Source organism: Cyanistes caeruleus, chromosome 4 (assembly GCF_971803275.1).
Source record: "Cyanistes caeruleus chromosome 4, bCyaCae1.hap1.1, whole genome shotgun sequence".
Lineage (NCBI taxonomy): Eukaryota > Metazoa > Chordata > Aves > Passeriformes > Paridae > Cyanistes > Cyanistes caeruleus.
The window spans coordinates 34,004,597-34,022,575 of record NC_141704.1 but is presented as its reverse complement, the minus strand read 5'-3'; the positions used below and the strand labels follow the sequence as shown (position 1 = coordinate 34,022,575).

The 17,979-nt window shown below is 45.8% G+C and overlaps 1 protein-coding gene across 3 annotated transcripts in view; it reads left to right on the top strand.

Annotated features, from left to right (window-relative positions):
- The window catches only part of TCF20 (transcription factor 20), a 130,222-nt gene that overhangs the window by 9,382 nt on the left and 102,861 nt on the right, over positions 1-17,979 (top strand). For 2 of the 3 annotated variants that reach the window (XM_086887526.1, XM_086887512.1), the window contains exon 2: positions 2,285-2,395. The exons of the other annotated variant lie outside the window; for it this stretch is intronic. The gene's annotated coding sequence lies outside the window, so the exon portion shown is untranslated. The remainder of the gene's footprint in view (positions 1-2,284; positions 2,396-17,979) is intronic. 3 annotated transcript variants of the gene reach the window in all.

Below are 17,979 nucleotides of genomic sequence, written 5' to 3'. Positions count from 1 at the left end.
CAGCTGTGGCTTGCCTTTCATGAATGCTGCCTTTCCTTGCCTGTCAGGGGACTTCCACTTCCTTCCTGCTGGCCTGCAGGGCTGCAGGCAGCCTCCCTACCCTTGTGGCAGCTCCCAGCTCTGGCTCTGAGCCCAAGCTAATAATCCTGACATATTTTACTGCCTTGTGCTCTGCTCCGTGCCTCGCTGTAGGGGAGACGGTGTGTGAGGTTGTGGTTTGCATGACTTTAAGCATTGCACTGGCCCTGGGGAAACCCAAACCTCGTAATAAGCACCGGCTGAGCCTCTGGTAGAGCCTGGCTTTGCTCGGCGAGGCCCCTTGCTTCCCTGCTTGCAGGTGACCAGCTGGCACAGATGTCATCCAAACACACCTTCCAGTTGTCTCTGGCTGCCCGGATGATTACCAGCACTGTGGCATTCGGGTGGAAGTAGGAGGTGTTGATAGCCAGGAAAGGAAAAATTCATCAGGTACCAGAGAAGGGTAATGAAGATCTCCTCTCACCACTCTCCCCACGCATCAAAGCACTCTTAAAAAAAATAGAGCGCTCATCTTTGACCCCCATTAATGACTGCCTTGGTCTGTGTAAGAGTTTTATGAGTCTGTTGATGCTCCCACAGAGTTTAATTATTTAGAGCGTGAGGTGGAGGTTTGTGCTTTCAGTGCTGATGGTGCAGGGTTCAGGCCCTCCTGGCGGGCGGGGGGTTGGTTACAAAGGCAGGCTGGCTGGGAATGCAGCCGCTGGCTCTCAGGAGCCTAAGGGAGGCACGAGCTGCAGCTGTGTGGTCCTTGTCAAGGCTGGGCAAAGCAGCGTATCCTTCTCATTGTGTGAATTCCACGTGACCTGTCATGTGGAATTCAAGGTCTGTGTCCTTACCATCAGGGCACTTAATGGTCTGGACCTGAGATACCTTAAGTGACTACCTGAAGCTGTTGGGTGGATGTACTTGTGGCAGATCTTACTTGTTGCTGAGCCCACCCAGTCGGTGCTAGAGACTTTAGGGGCTGGTGTGAGACTGGCAGCAATATCTGATTTATCAGCCCGGGGCTACAGGCCTTTCCTGTAATTCTCTGTAGTATCGAGCCTTTGCCTGCCTCTTTTCTATGACCAGTCGCCTCCTGTTCCCCCCAGGTTCTGCTCTACACTCTAGCCACCAGTTTTCCTACTGTAAAATCCCATCTTGAGTCTGCTCCTTCCTTCCCTTTGCCGTACATCAGCTTGCTCTTGCCTTTCCTACTTTTCCTCACCCAGCACTTCAGTGCTGGTAACCCTCCTGAGACTCAGGAACACAGATCAGATATAAGAAACAACCGAGGAACAGTGGGGTGTCTGAACTTCTAGTGGGAAGGTACCAGACTCCAGGTCTGATTGAATGGGATGTGGGCTGGTCTGACATGTCAGCTGGCCAACTGGAAGGGTCAGATGCTCACCTTCTGGCTGCTTCTGGAATGGGCAAATTCCTTTAGAATTGTGCTGCCTCTTATATTTGTGGGTCCTTAGGGTGTGCAGTTCTCATCAGCGCTGAAATGAAACAGCAGCGTTTGTTGGAGGACTGTAAGTGGAAGCTTCTTTCAGAGCAAAAGTGCTTAGTAGTATTGGTGGATCTGGGTTTGGCTGGTAGCCAAATAAATTTATGGGCAGACTAGGAAGCCTTAGTTGATGTGGAAGGTTCACATGACATTGCTCATACCCCACAATATCAGTATTTATATACTGAAAATGCTTATGATTGCAAACACCAAGCCAGTGGATCACCTGGTGCTGTGGCTGAAGGCTGAGCTCATTGTGTGTGCTGGGGCTCACTGCTGTGCTCTGCTGCCATTTCCTACCCCCTGGGCCCAGGGACACTTGAACCCTCTTCTCACATCTGTTCTCCCGCTGTCTCTTCATACGTGCTTAATCTCCTATTTTCTGCTGTAGCAAGGGCCTGTGCAGGCTCTTGGTTGCATGCCAATGGGCTTTTCATGCTATCCCTATTTACCCTGGTTTATCTCTTCCCACTCCTTTCCCTCTTCCTATTTCATTTCCTTTGGTATGGGACTAATGTTCCAGGTTGTGTTGAGTCACTGGGTTGAGCTGAGAAAGAGGGTGGAAGGGAAAAAGGGACTTATGCTGGTAAATGTGAGTTTCTGTCATTAACTCAGTCTTCAATTTGTTGATTATTGTGGATCTAGCTAAATCAGCTGGATCTGCTAGACAAACGTGAGGTGTTCTGTGTCCTGTATCCATATTCTACTCTGTTTTTCTGTTTTTCTCTTTCTTACTTTTTCCCTGAAAATTAATAGGATTCTACCCATTGATGATTAGAACAACGTCTGAAGTTTTGGAATGGATCAGATGCGTCAATCAAATGTTACCACATTGCACCCGAAGAGAGGAATGCCATCCAGCTGGGGGTAGGGTCTGTTTTTTCTTTGTCCCCATCAGTGTCTAGAGCTACTGGAAACCTTTTTGGATTTTTAAATGTGAGAACTTTTAAAAGAAAGTACTAGTTTAAAAATTAATTGCTTCATTGTGTGAAAACTTGACTGCTTTTTTTTTTTGTTGGGATGGAGCAAGGTTGTGCCTCTTTATATTCAAAACGTTATTAATAATGTTGAGGCTTTGCAGGCTTTGGTAAAGAAAACATTTCAGTAACTACTTCAGATATTTTGGGAGGGAAATTTCATGTTTTAAATGAAAAGTAAATCTATTCTGATTACTAAGAAAGATGAAAATAATTTAACTTTTTTTCAGAAATGCCAAAGTTCAGGTCATTTGTCCTAGTTCTTGAAATTAATGTAAAACAGACTAATACCCCTGCACAAACTGTTCCCCTTGCAACAGCGGAGAGGGGACAAATATCTCAGGAGGAAGCTGTGTTTCTCTGTGTACTGCCTGTGGTCATGTGGCTACTGTGGCAGCAGGTACTGCATGAGACCTGGAATGAAGTAAAAGCTTGGTGGGAATGTGAATCTGAGGCTTTGCACGGGTGTAAAGCACAGGTTGCAATCCAAGAAGAAAACTGAAGTGGCTTTTTGGCTCCCTTCCAACTGGTAGAGTATGGCTCCCCATTATCTTCTTGCTGGTATGCCACTTAGCTGTTCCAGCAGAGAGGCTGAAGAAACAGAACACTTACCTGGCTCTCAGAAGTGGGATGGACTTTCCAGGTCAGGCATGAGAAGATCTGTGTGTTGGGATTTGTGTCCGGAAGTAATGCTGTTCCAGTTTTGCTCACTTGGAATCTGAAGCTTCTTATGCTTCACATCAATTTCCTGTTCTTGTTAAAATTGCTTTTGCTTTAAAAATGAAGGGTCTTACAGCTAGGGGTTTGACAGAGTGTGCTGCAGAGTGATTCTTTTCTCCTCTGTAAGTTTCCTGAATGAATGATTTTGAAGTAAAGTAGTATTTCCCTGCAGAGCCTGCCTCTGTTAAGTCTTTAGACTGTTGCAGCAACAGTGAGACTACCAGTGCAATGTTAATAATTTATGTGTGTTCCTCATTTTGGACCTTTGTCAGTCATTTCAGCCTTGGCAGGCTGGAAGAGATGAGAAAAGTATGTATAAGTTTTGATGCTGTTCTCTCTGCATGTGTTCTCAAGGTAGGCAGAGGATTTGGGTCTTCAGAGCACATCTATCTGGAACCTTTTAGCAGTGCTGAATTCACAGAAGTAATACCAGAAAAACAGCATAATGGTGTTTCATTTCAGTCATCTCTGCATAGGGTTGTACTGCTTTTGTTGGACAAGTGTGGCTGATAAGTTTGTGAGCTTTCCTTGGTTGCAGGAGGTGAGTGGAAGGTGAATTTTTTATGGGTTTCTCCTGTGGGATGAGCCCAGCCAGGGTTTTGCTGCATGTCCATAATCAACCCCAAACGCATCTGTGCTGATGAGGTTGTGTTTTACTTTCTTCAAAACTGGGCTTCATGTCCTTGATTCTCTCCCTTGCTCCCTTCTAAAGGGAGGGAGATGGTCAGCTAGTTTGTGTGTTTCCTGAGTAGGTCTTGCTTGAAGTGAGAAGCAGAAGACTGAGCCAAATGAATATGGGTCTTCAGAAACGAGGCTGATGAGAGGACGTCACCAAAGAACTCAACTGGTTTAAATACAAAGTATTTCTGAATTCTGTTCTGGAGTTTACTGTTGCAGGTTTGTGCTTGGCATTAGCAATTACCTGAACACCTTCCAGCTTGGCTGGAGATCAGATACTTCTTCAAATCTTGTTGGAAGCATGGCAGCATGTTTCAGGGAGCTTTGGAGGGCCAGTGGTGTATAATGCATGAACTAGTTGAGGTGTTTCAGCAAGCCTGTGTTCTTGCAGGCAGGTACTGAACAGTTTGAGTCAGATTGGTCTATTTAAGTGGTATTTAGCAAGGAGGTAAAGAGTTTGCAGGAAGTTGGAGAGTTAGCTCCCATTTGTTACTCATCGTCCAAAAAATGGTTGATTCACCTCAGACAGTGGGAGACCCACAGGTTTTGTACTGCTGGGTCATGGATGGATGGAACTGTCAAGGAGAAAAGAATGTTCTGCAAGAAATCAGTATTTTAAGCTTGAAATAGATTTCTAGACTTGTTTTTTGGGGAAAACTGATGTTTGTTTAAAACTGGATTACATTGTTTCAAATTTATTTTTTGACTGTCTTGGCTTGGAAGAAGGTTTGGCTCAAAAATGACTCTGTGCAGAAGGATCTGCAGAAAGATGAATGGATAAGAAGAAACTTGGTCTTGTTTTATGTTTCACTCACTAAAAACTTTCTGGAGTGAATTTTTCACTATGCTTTGTACCTTTGTATTTAAAACATACTCATTTCCTGGATTCTCTGTTCTGTCAAATCTTTCTAAGAGCTTGTATGTACAGCTTGAAGAAAACAGGATGTAAATGACTTAAGATTTCTTGATCTTAAATTTTAATACTTAAATTGCATAACAACGTGGGTTGGCTGCTGCAGGATGGTTATAGTTCAGGAAGAAACTATGATGCCTTGTTGGACTTCAGATGCATCGGTTGCAGCAATGAGAATTTTTTTTTTCCCCTTTTTCTCTTTTTTTGACTGATAAGCCAGGAGCCTTACTCCTGGCTCTGCACTTGTGTGCTTCATCTAGTGTACATAAGCATTTGTAACAAAAGACTGCAAAGCAGCACTGGTTTGTTCTGCAAAACAGAGGCAATTGGGAAGCTGAGTTGGAAGATTCTCTTTCCTCTTTCTCCTTTTTTTTTTTTTTTTGGCCCCCTCTCCCTCCTCTTTACAAGAAGTTACTTTAAATAGGAAGCTGTTCAGCAGGTTGCAACTAGAATTCTATAATAAGATCTCTGTTCGCTCTCCCTACTTTTTCACATGCAAAGTTGTGGCTGTAATTATATGACAGCTGCCCTCTTGGCTGACATGCAGCAGATTGAACTGGGGATCTCCAGAGCTAAAAGTGTGAGCTGCTACTCTCTGAGCTAAAGCTCTGTAGCTGGAGGCTGTAATGATCTATATCCTTCATGACTGAGTGTAGAAGGGAGCTGCAAAAAGCACTTGCTGAGTTATGGTGCATACAGGGTACTTACTGTGTACATGGTCACTTCCCAGGTGTACTGGAAGCTTTTTTTGAGTGGTTTGTGATAATTGTACAAACTGTTGTCAACTCATGGGTGCTTTAAAATGACAATCTGTTTTGAAGCCTTTCTACCTTAAAAAAACGTTACTAGCCTGTTAGTCAGGCACAGACATTTGTTGCTGTTATGTGTAAGTTGTGCTGAGCTTGAGGTGCCCTGATGTTACTGAAGTCCTTCAACTCTGCTGCAATGTAAGTAATTGTTACCAATACTGAATGCAGTGTGAGGAACTCTACACTACCAATGGTGTTCAGATAAATTTGCCTTTATACTTTGCCATTATAATAGGTTTTTCACAGATGGCACCATGGGAGCTTTGTAAAAGCAAAGGAAGGAGAAACTGGATTTACTGGAATCTCTCCTGTTTCCTCAGGACCGGGAAAATCTGAACAGTGCCAAAGTTTGTTAGGCTGAGAAAAACTGAGGAGAAGCAGAACCGTATGGAGCTTCATGAGTGGTGTCAGCCATGGGTAGCTTCTGCAACCAGGGTTGTGGGAGAGGGGAAGTGAGTTACAAGTTGAGATATTAATTTTGAACTTCGTGAAACATTAATTTTTGAACCCTTAACACCTTTTTCCCCCACATCCCCAAACAAACAAAACAAAAAAAACCCAAAAACAAACCCCCTCAAAAACCATAGTAACAATGACAACAAAACCCCAAACCATATAGGAGATAGGCATCTGCTAGCTTTAAATATGAAGTAAGCCTTCCTATAGATCTGCACGGTTCAAAACCAAGCTGATCTTTTTGCAATAAAAAATTAGGAAATATGTAAAGGGTAAAACTAAAAGTTAAATAAAGTATCAACTGAGACAGTCTTTCAGACCTCAAACTTAAGTTAGTGCCCATCCAGTATGTTAGAAACTTACTTGATACTGTATATATTAACAGGGATATTATCTGCTGGAAATTAAGATAGTCTCCGTATATGTTAGGCCATATCCTATTACACAAGTCTCACCATACTCAATCATAGTTTAGTAAACACCCTCCATCCTAGTTGCATCCTCCACTGACTTTCTTTGCATTATTTCATGCACACAGAGTTAATATTAAGATGCCTGTAGCATGGCCTAAGAAATTCTTATTTCCTCACCTCTCATTCCTGTCCTGTGCCACCATCATCCCATTGATTTTGGGGATGCAGCCATTGGCAGGACTGTGCTGTAACATACATTGGTTACCTGCTGTGGGTTAGAAGCCCCATTCCTCCAAACACATGAAATGACCCAGGCTACTTTGTCCATGATTTAGCGATTTAGTCCATGGTGCTGTCTTGCAAGCAGCAGTGTCGGCAGAACTGGGAGGAGATGTTTTGCAGGAGGGGCAGAGGAAATTTCTTAAGTTTGTGTTACTCCTGAGGCATCTTATGAGACTGTTCCTATCAGGCAATCTCACCAGTCTTAGGGCTTGATTCCCTACTGCCTGTCCCATCACTCCTTACAGAGGAGTGGGATGAGGATTCTTCCACTTCCCATGGGAGCCTGTTCCAAAGCCTAATAGACTTTTCTGTCAGGAAACATTTCTTGATTGGGCTTTCATCATGGCTGTCAGACTGCTGGTCCCTGGGATGACCTTAGCCTGCATCAATACCAGTGCCTTCCTTGCGCATTCTGCCTAGAGCCTGCTCCTCCTTCTCCTCTGGCATTCATTGTAGGCCTGTTTCAGCTGTAAGCAGCTGTACCTCTGCTCAGACTCCACTGTCCTTAGTGCTGCTGTTGGAGGCTGTTGCAGAAGTTGAGATCTGGGAGCCCTCATCAAGGGCCTGACTTGTGATCCGAGACGGACTCGTTATCTGAGTCCGTTTTCAAGAATCCTTACTGCTGGCAAGTAAGGAAATACACACTGAAGCAGCATTCATGTGTGTCTCTACTTTGGATAGAGCCAAGTCCAAGGAATCTGTTACAGTACAGCTATCCCATGACCTAATTATATTGCTGTCAAATTCAAAAGTGTGCATAAGACTCCAGTATATTCCTGCAATCAGTTTAAACCAGGGCTTTTGATTTCTTTTACATGACAGAGTTTGTGCTGTCTATGTTGAAGCAGCAAGGAAGAGCAACCCAGCCAAGCTGTTCGTCTGTGAGGCTGTGGAAATACCAACCATGAGGCTCAGCAATACTCTATATGCAGTGTATCCAATTTGGCAGGTGTGGATGAGGAGTCTGCCTTGCTAGCTCCTCAAGGAGTGACTCTTCCAAGGCTGGTGGCAGTTAGACCAGGTTGTGGTGGCTGGCTGTGAGCAGACAGACAGGTTTCGTGGGGAGAACAGCATGCACCCAGTGTCACAGCCCTGGTATGCAGTATAGGATAGAGGCACTAGAAGACTTTCCTCCGCAGCACATGGCTGTTGTTTTGCACATGTGGATTTCATGAAAACATTTCATACTTTTCAGCTGTCTTTGTTGCTGAACCTCTCCTCACTTTCTTGCATTCCTTTCCCAAGGTGAATCGAGTAGGGCACATTTCAGTGCTGTAGAGGCAAATGTATCTTTGACTTACATGGTGAAATTGACACTGTTTTCTAGTCGGTTTCTAGTACAGCCAAGTACTCTCCTATCTGCTTCTATAATTTTTGTAGACCTTGTAATGTGATGTCTTCTTAAGGAATGGATGTAATTACTCCAGAACTAGGGGGTGTATGAACTGTTTGGACGAAGACCCATTAAACCAGAATGGTTGTGACACCAGAAATGTGAAGTAGCTTTCTTACCATGTCTCCTGATCCCTTCCTCTGTGCCCAATGTGGACCCTCTATGTCCTCATCCTGTCTCTGTGTTCTGCAGTTCACATCCTGGCTCCCTTCTGCTCCTCACTGCTCTGACAGTGAGTTATTTCTCTGGTATTCCCACACAGTTCTTACTCCTCACCAGCTGTGGGTTCCTATCCTCCTTGATCCTCAGAGGTCTTTATCCACCTTTCATTGGTGCTTTGCCATTGTTGGTTCTTCTGCAAGCTCTTCCTTTCCTGACTGTACTGCCCACTTCAAAAGGGAGAGCTTTTTGCTTTTCTCCATTCCCGTGGGAGAAATAGAACTTCTGTCTTGTCTAGAGGTGCATAAGACACAGCCACCCAGTCACCAGAATTTTGGTTAGTTTGCATCCTCTTTGACTCAGCTCATCTCTTCCCTGTTAATCGTGTATGAAGTATCCTTCTTCCCTTTGTTTTCATGGAGTTTGCATGCAGTGTCTTGCTCCCCTGGGACTAGGTGTCATGCCTGTTGAATCCGAGGGTGTCGTTTTGTGAGGGTTGTTTTTAGCAGTTCCTGCTGCTGCTTCTGAGCTACTTGTTCAGCTGTGCCAGTGCAGCTGAACGTGCTGCTGCCCATTGAACTGGATCAGGGAATTGATCTGGATTAAACTAGCCAAGGTGAAGAGGAAAGCTGCTTAACCCAGAGATTTGCTCAAAGAAATACTTGAAAAACTACAGTTTAAGAGCACTTTGACTTGATAGCCCTTTGACTAACAACCCCCTGGTAATAGAAATCCCTTGTTTAAATGTGGAGTTGCTGCCTCCGCCCTTCAGACCCTCCTCTTGAGCTATTAAACACCAGGAGCCACCTGCTTCAGGCTTAGAGCAGCTGCTGCAGGTTAAGATGTGCTGTGCAGCCGCTCCAGGATGCATGGGACACGATACTGTTTGGAAGGGATGAGGACCCCCTGGAGTAAAAATCGACGTGTGTCGAAGCGTGCAAAATCATCCTTTCATGGAACATCACAGACTGAGACAAAGCTCTGTGCTTTTTTATCATGATTGCTGGTCTGGTTTCACCCTGAGCCTTATTAATGTTCCAGGATGTTGCTGTGTCACTAAGTGTGGGAAATACAGCATACCTTGATGCTGGCTCGAAACGTTGAAAATGCTTTCCTCCGCCCTTCTCTGTGGGACACATTTAACCTGCTCCATCCCTCCCGAGCTGCTTGAGTGGAGCCCTGTCTGGTGGCTCTGCTCCTGCTCTTCCCCTTGGCTTTCTCGTACCCTTCCCTGCCTGATCCGTTGATGTGCTCCCAACTTCATGCTGTCCAGGGTCTAATTTTTGTTTAAGATCTTCATTCCTTTAATGACAGCAGGAACTGAAGGCTGTTCTCTGTGGGGGCTGTGGTGCACGGCTGTGCTTGAGGTAATGAGACTTGATGAAAACCTCTTGTTACTGTGGCAAGATTTCTTCCTTCTCTGTGTTTAAGAAGGGGGGGGGGGGGGGGGGGAGGAGGAAGAGAAAAAGTGACAGACCCTGCTGGGTATGTTAATATATTTTTAATGGCTTCCATGTGGCTAGCTGAGGACTTATTTGTCCAGCCTGAGAGAAAAGGGTGGCAGCACGTTATTCTTGTGCACCCTTGAGCTTAGCTGGGAGTTGAAATGGGAGAGAGGGAGGATTGAGTGAAAATTTCACAGAAATCCTGTTGATAAAAATGAAAATCTCCTAGAGATGGAAGGGATTGGCAGAGAGAGAAAGATTGGATCCCAGATACCTCCTCCCCTCCCCCTCCCCAAATCTTCCTTTTTTTCTGGAATATTCCACTGTCTGCAATCATCAAGAGAGCTACTGTCTCAGACTATGGTATTTCTACCAGTGGTGAGGGGAGAGATTTTTCTGAAATAATTGCTGTATTTCTGCAGAGAAACATTTTTGAGAAACAAAAGGGTTTATGCTGTGGTAGCAAGCTGGGGAAGGGAGGGGGCTGGCAGGGATGCAGGGCTGGTGCTGGGCATTTTCCCCTTCCAGCCTTAATATGCCAGTTAAGCTGCAGGCAGGATGAGGCTGGTGGTCTGAGCCGGCTGCCCGGGGCGATGAGGGGTTTTACTGCTTTCCTGTTCCAAAGGCATGCAGAGCACTGCCGGGATTGAGGGGCAGCCAGGCTGGGGCTGCTGTGGGTTCTGGGGGTCAGGAGCCAGGGGCCTGGGGCAGTAGGTCAGAGCAGAGTTGTGCTTGATGGGGCTGTGAGGAGAGCGAGAGCTGCCGGTGAAACATTAATGCTGCATAGCCCTGGTGAGAGGGGGAGAGAGCAAACAGTGAGGAGCCCTGGCACTTGGTGTGTGCTGATTAGATGGAGCTGCCAGGAGAGAATTGTGACACGTTGGCAGATTGGCTGGAAGGGTTCTGGTATGGTCAGGTACAATGGGTTGAGTCCACACCCAGCTGACTCCTGGTGCAGGAGGGTTGGGGGAGCAGTGATATCTCTCTGCCCTTTTGTTCTCATTCTTACAAAATGTCAGTCAAGGCTGATGTAACCCTAGGGCAGGAAGGACTGAAAATTGGGTAGACACCAACCTAGGGTTTTCCCTGCTGTTATTAACTTGTTGTTCCTCAAGAAACAGCTAGTGTGCCAGCTCTATGTTTCCCCTGTATTCAGTGACAAGCTCATCTCTCAATGTCCACTTTTAGGAGATCTGTCCATCCAGTGTTGAACCCAGGTGCTTTGGTGAGCCCTCCTCCAAGTAAGGAAGCCAATGCATGTGAGGCATCTCTTGCCAAAGCCATAAAGGCATGCTAGCATCTCTTGAGGCAGGTGCATGGCTGGGGTCACTGCTGGGAGGATGTCAGGAAGTAATTTTCTTGAGTCACTGCCCAGTCCTGGAGTAGCGCGTGTGAATTGGCAACAGCCCTCCGCTGGCTTCTTGTTTCTGAGTGGCTGGAAAATGTCCCACAGCAGATATGTCTCTTCTTGGTGGCAACTTCTCTGGGTGTTCCCGAGGCAGCATCCCTACAGGGTCAAAGCTGTATTTTTGAGGGAAAATTAAGAATTTGATGTCTATTTAGTTTTGGAGCCAAAAAACAGTGCTAGACTGGCAACTCTTGGGATATCCTTTGTAGTCTGCCCCTGCCAATGTACCAGATTGCTGACTCCCAGCCAAACTGGCCCCTCTGATTTTTAAGTCTTATAAAAACAGTTTGTGGGAGATTTCTCTGAGGATACTGTAAGTTTCTTTGTGTTACAGAAGACTGGAAGCACATATGGTGAGTTACTGATATCTGTCTGAAAGGACAACAACTTGTTAGTCTGCCCTGACCCAATTGCTTGGCTGATCTGACCATACCCTTATTTATATTGAAATTAACTTTCAGCTGATTTAGTAAAAATAGGTTTAGTAGTGAACCAGGCAAATCAGGGATACATTTGCATTCTGTATAAATCTGTCCATTTGGGTGTTTTATGTCATTTTACCCACCCACTTAAAGTGCTTCAGCTTGTCTCTCCTGTGTGCCCCTCTGTAGGCAAGACCTAGTTTTTGATGACTGTCCACTGCTTTCTTAACCCACTTTTCCAGTGGCTGGACTGGAGCTGGCTGGGCTGAAGTTGCTGACGGCATCATCACTTACCCAGGAGCATGAGTGAATGCGAATTGGCACAAAATAAAAACCAGGGATCCACCAGGCTCCCAGCCCTGTAAATTCTGGGTTGTTGAAGTCCTACTTTGCTTGAGTAGGCAATAACAGTCAGCTAATACATTTATATATTATTATTTTTACTCAAACCTCTTCCACTGATAATATGCTTATAAAAAAAAAATGGAAGGATTTTGTTTCTCTCCTTGAGTGTGCTTTCTAGTGTTTGGTCTAGATTAGTTTTACAGATGACCCAAAGGGAATGTTTGTTCTAAACTAGGCTTGTACCAGTTTATCTGCCCTATTCACCCCATCACAATGGATTTAAAAAATGGTACTGTCATCAAGCCTGATACATCTAAGGCTGCAATAAAGAGTAATGTGTGCTCTGTGTTTTAATTTTTTTGAGGCCTTAGAGAACTGTTGTTGAGGTATAATGGATGTCTCTGTGAGCTCTAATACTTTAATTGTAGGTAAGAGAATTTTGCCTTTCTGAAGCTTCAAACAATTCAATAAATACAAGTCTTGGTATAGACAGTAGCAAAATCAAGTGAGAACCATCCAGAATTTGTTGAGAACTGAGTAAAATCCCATTCCCTTTTAATAACACAGCTTTCAGTTTCTTACTCTTCAGGAGATATAATTTTCTTGGCCCACTGATTCTCATAGTCTTTCAGTCTAGAAAAACCTTTCATTGCTGGATGGGCAAGATTGGTGAGGTAAAGGAAATGGCCAGAATTTTTATGCTTGACATTTTTATGCTGTATGTTTTAAAAAAATACAATTGTCAAACTGCAACAAAAACCAAATCACAAAGTCACATGCACATGTTTATTTTTAATTTTAAAGATTATTGTAAGGTTATCTCTACCTATCTCTGCCACAGGCCTCTAGCTGTACCATAATGTTAAGGGCTTCTGCCCTCCCTAGCAGACACTTGTCTTCTGAACAAAGACACGTACCCTCTTCTAAGATGCATTTCCATAGCCCTGATTTTCTGTAGGCACAAGGCTGTACGACATGGTCTTCCTGCTTTCTAGTTGTTTACTGGGGACACTGGCTGCCATGAAATGAGGCCATTGGGGAAGGTCTCAGAAGATCACAAGAGTATCTTGCTGATCTTGCATGCATGTAAAAAGTGGGCATGTTATTTCCTGAGGGGGAAGGAGGGGTGAAAGGAGTTTAATTCCCTTACGCAGGAAGGTGAGCACACAAGGCTGGGGGAAGGCAGCTGACGTAGGTGCCCCTCAGCCCAGTGAGGATGTCCCAGGGAAGTGGCAGTGAGGTTTGTTCAGTAATTCAGTAACACTTCACCCCAAGCTCACCCCCTTGCCTTTCCTCTCGTTTCCTTAGCCCTTCCCCCTCCTTGGGAATCTGCGTCAGGGGAATTGGGAATTGCAGCCTGTGAACTGCACCCAGCAGCTCGTGGTGGCAGTTGTGGCTGCTGCTAAATCAGCCAGCTGAGCACCTGCTGTCTCCTGCTAAGGGAACTGAGCAGCCAGCTATTTGTTGTTAAAGTGACATTGTCAAAATAAAAATCCTGTTTTAACCAGGCTCTTTCCTTGCATTCCTGAACAAAGCACAGGATTGCTAAATTAAATTAAATTAAATTTAAGAAATCACCTTCTCCCATTTTTAGCCAGAGGGCATGGCCTTGAGCATCAGGTATGAATTACCTACACACCCTGCAACCACAGCTTCACGTGCTGAGGTCAATAAATTGACTTCCATGCAGCTTATTAGGTGGGGCTCTTTCAGATGCGACCTTATTAAAACCTGGAGTCCTCTCTGGATGATGGCAATCCCACGACTCCTTCCTTAAGTATAGGGGAGGGTGTTGTTGCAGCGTCCTTGACAAAATATCTTTCTTCCCCAGACTATCTGCCAAGAGGGGCATGGGCCAGTCATTCACTGAGTTTTAGACATTACTGCAGCATGTTGCTGAGTGAACAGATTCTTCTGAGGGGTATCAAAGGCAGATATTTGCCTCATGCTAGTCAGGGCTAAGGCTCTTCCCTGAATGGGTAGTTGTGTACTACACTTGGTTACGTTGTTTTGTTGGTGCGATTCCTGTTTTTCACTAAAAAAAAACCAACCCAGCTTTCTCAAGCCAGCTGTTATATCATTTCATAACCTCAGACTGTTTCCTTCCCTGCTTCTGACCTATTAGTTCATTTTTATAGTGCTTCAGAGCTGCTTCCTTCTTTGTCTCCTCTTGAACTTCCTACCCCCATTCTTCATGTGCTTGGCCAGATACCAGCATTGAAATGCCTGTGTGCTCAGATGGGAGTTTAAAACTACTGTGAGATATTTAATATGTGGAAGATGAGACTGACTTGCCACAGGAAGGAGGAGTGACCCAGCATCCCAGGCTGAGGTGTGAGCTAGTGCCTGTTCTTCTCTCCCCTGCCTCTTAGCCTCCTGAGAACATTGAAGGTTTCTGCTAGAGTGTCAGGTCTCTGCTTCTGCTTATCTATCTTCCAGTGTTCTTTCCTGGCTCTTTTCATCCTTGCTTAGAGCATCTTGGGTGGCACAAAGTAGAGAGCAGGCCTTTGTTCCTGGTATGGGCTCTTTTGTCAGGAGGGCAAGAGGAGCAGTGTGGTTTGGGCACTGTCCCTGGCTCTGGTTCTCCTGTTCAGATGCTCTGCTGTCTGCAAAATGGGGCTGTTGCAGCCCACAGGGCTGGGGGATGTGCCTGCTTACAGACTGCAAAGCACTCGACAGCAGGAGAAGGGAAGACTGTGGATTGACAGCTGCAGAGCTGCCCCTGCCCTGCGGTAGCAAAGTGGAATTGGCACCTTGGGCTTCTCTGGGAAACAAGAGGGCGAGAGCTAATAAAAGATCAGTTTCTAATCTTCTGTTTTGGGGGAAACGCTGAGCAGCAGCAGTAGTGCTGGAGCTGCTGATCTGCAGATTGCTGTGGCTTGGCTTAGTCTAGTTTCACATTATAATGATTTTCTATGAGCTTGTGTGTGTGTGTTTGTGTTAATGAAGGCTTTAGTTCAGTACAAGCTGTTACCACTGGGCTACAATGTCTTGGTTTTTTTCACAAGTAAGTGAATTTTCCCAGTGTCCTGCCTCTCTGTATGCACACCCATGCACATGTGTGTGCGTTTGGGGATCATTCAGGATGGAAAGTGCAGTGGAAATGTAAAATACTATAATTATGTGCAGTGTTCGTTTCTATTTTTGCTCTGCAGTCAGCTTGGCAAGGGGAACTCTGTGTCTGGGCAGTCTCATATCTGATCCGATCTATTTGTCTGTGCTTTTTTGCATTGTGGTTTACAGCCCTGCAATTGAAACCTTCAAGATTACTTAAAGATGGAATGAGAGTGTGCTTCCACAGAGCTCTGTAAAGGCCATTTCTTCTAGTGCAAAATAATGGGCCTAAATGAGTTGACAGTGCTCCTTTTAAATCCACCACTTGGTTCCTGAGGGGGCGGGGGTGAGGATGTAATGTATAGGTCTTACAGGAATAAAGCCAGTGTTTTGTGCTCCCCTGCGGCTCTGCAGCAGTAGCTCACTGACTGACCCTATTAGCAGAGCGGTGCTGTCAGCGCGGGCCAGTCCGCTGTGTGCACGGGGAGCTGGGCTGAACAAATAGCACCGAGTTAGGGGTTCCGACAAGGCCACGCCAGAGACTGCCACATGGGGAAAGGAGGGGATGCTCCCTCATAGCTCACTCGTAAAAAAATACCCAAGTCTCTCCTTCTCTCTGGTTCATTTGAAGGTGCAGCTGTGGGAGTGACAGGTCTGAGGAGTTGCAGTACAGGCAGTGCCTTGCAGTGCTGTAGAAAAGCAGGTGGAGGTACCAGAGTGGGGTACATTTCTCTCTCAGCCACAGCTGGGCCCATGCACCAGCATTGCTCTTGAAGAAGCTGCAAGGAGTACTGGAAACTCTTACGGATGAGAGGTAGAGCCGAGGTCTTGATCAATCGATTGTTAAAGATCCCACTGCATTTCTCACTAGATGAGGGGACAGTAACCTCAGTGTCCTGGCCAAATTCCAGTTCATTACTTTCTGCCTGTCTAAAATTTCCCCTTTCCCCCACCCCCCACCGTTTATCCTGGAGAAGTTATCATTTGCTTCCTCTCCTAATGACTCACGGGTAATGCTGCTGGCACACAACTGATGCTTTATTTCATCCTGGTGATGAGGGAGTGATCCCTGTGGTTTGGGGTCTTTGGGCTGGAAGAGGCGCTATGGAAACACAAAGATGTTTGGAGTGTACACCTATATACAAAGACACTGTTGGCTACTGTTCCCTTCAGCTGCCGTTTCGGAACAGGTAAACAGGTTTTCCAGCTGCATCTTCCAGCTGAATCCAAATCACAAATGTGTGTGTGTGTGTGTGTGTGTCTTCAGTGTGTGTGTGTCTCTTTCCCCCCCTCCCCTTTCGTCTTGGAACAAGAAGAATGTGTCAAGCCCTCTGGCTGCAATCCAGGACTCTCCGTGGAACTATAAATCGACCCGTCAGGGAGGGGGAAAGAGATTAACGTTGGCCGTCTTCATTAGTGAGTCCCCAGAGGAAACCGGGTCTGCCATGAGCCGTGAATGAGACCAGCTGAGAGAGGAGGGGAGAGCTTGCGGTTTTTATCACTGCCTCCAGAGACCCTGGAGGAGTGGAGGAAAAGAGTGTGATAGGGATGGAGGATGTAAAATGAAGGAAGCTGGAGCTTTCCAGCACATCGCTCGCTCCCTCATTGGTGGGCAGGTAGCTGTTTGCTGCTCCTCCGCACCAATCCCTGACCTGTGAGCCCATGTGTGTGGCTGGAGTACTTGGCATGCTAATTGGGAGCAGAGAGGAGCGAGCCCAGTGGCAGTGCAATGCCCTGCCATGCTAAACAAGTGCCAGTAATTGCATTCAAGGTACTTTCATTATGTCAGATTTTTCACAGAACCAGAAAAGTGCATTTATCACGAGCAGCATAATTCTTCCTGGGCATTGCTTGGGGGGTGTGTATGCTTAATTCCCTGCCCCCTCTGCCTCACAGAAAGATGAAAGTAATCTTTGCCTTTTTTTATTCTCAGCTGCACACAGATTTTTACAAATAGCTTCTTTGAGCTTCAAACAACAATCTCTTTCTTCCTCGTACTGTTTATTGTGTATGTTTGCACCGCAGGCTCATGCAAACACATGCATGCACTAATGCACACATGTGCTAATTGTTGTTTTTTCCAGGCTGACAGAGGATATGGAGGCTGCAACTGCAGCTGGTGATGTTTCAGGATCCCTTGTAAAGTCCCTGAGAGCCTGGATTCTGGTGATGCTCCTACCAGTAAAATCTGGTTTAAGCTGGTAGTTGTCTTCCCCCCCCCGCTTCTTGCAGTGAGTGACGCAGGCTCAACAGCTCCAGATAGTGATGCTCTTTATTCACCGAGCAGGCATCACACATCGTGGCAACACCAGCTATGCAAACACACTGTTCTGCCAGGGTACCTAGCAGTGACCTGAGGGGACCAGGGAAAGGGAGGCCTCCTGTCTGTGCCCATGTGGTCTGTGTCACCTTTGCAGCATGACAAGAGAACCAATTAGTGTCAGTTGTGGTGGCAGTTCTTACTGATGGGGACACAGACCTGGCTAAGATGTGAACTGAGACATCATACATCTTCTCACTCTGCCTCCCTGTGGGTTTCTGTGGTGGGGAAGTCACACTTGGGAGCAAGGGAGCTCCTGGGAAATACAGCCAGTGCCTGCAGCCACTCTTGTTTCTGGAGGTGCTAGTGACCTTTGCAGGTGATTGGAGTTACCAATCTGCATGGCAGAAATCTCTGCTAAAACTTACTTCTCTCCCTGTTCTCTCAATGCTGTGGTTTTGTTCTCTTGCTGTTTTCCCCCTTAGACATCTGGCTGCCCTCAATACCAGCAAAGCTTCCAGTGTTTGCTTTACCTTGATATCCACAGTCTTTCATAAAATATGGTGCAAGGCTTAGCTTTTGCTTTCACACATGCCACCGGAGCTTAGACATATTTGGTGTGGAATTTGTCAGCTTCTTGAAATTGCTTTTTAACTAGCCTTTGCAACACAACTCTGACTTGTACTTCTAGGCAGTTAGCATTTACTAGGTGATCCT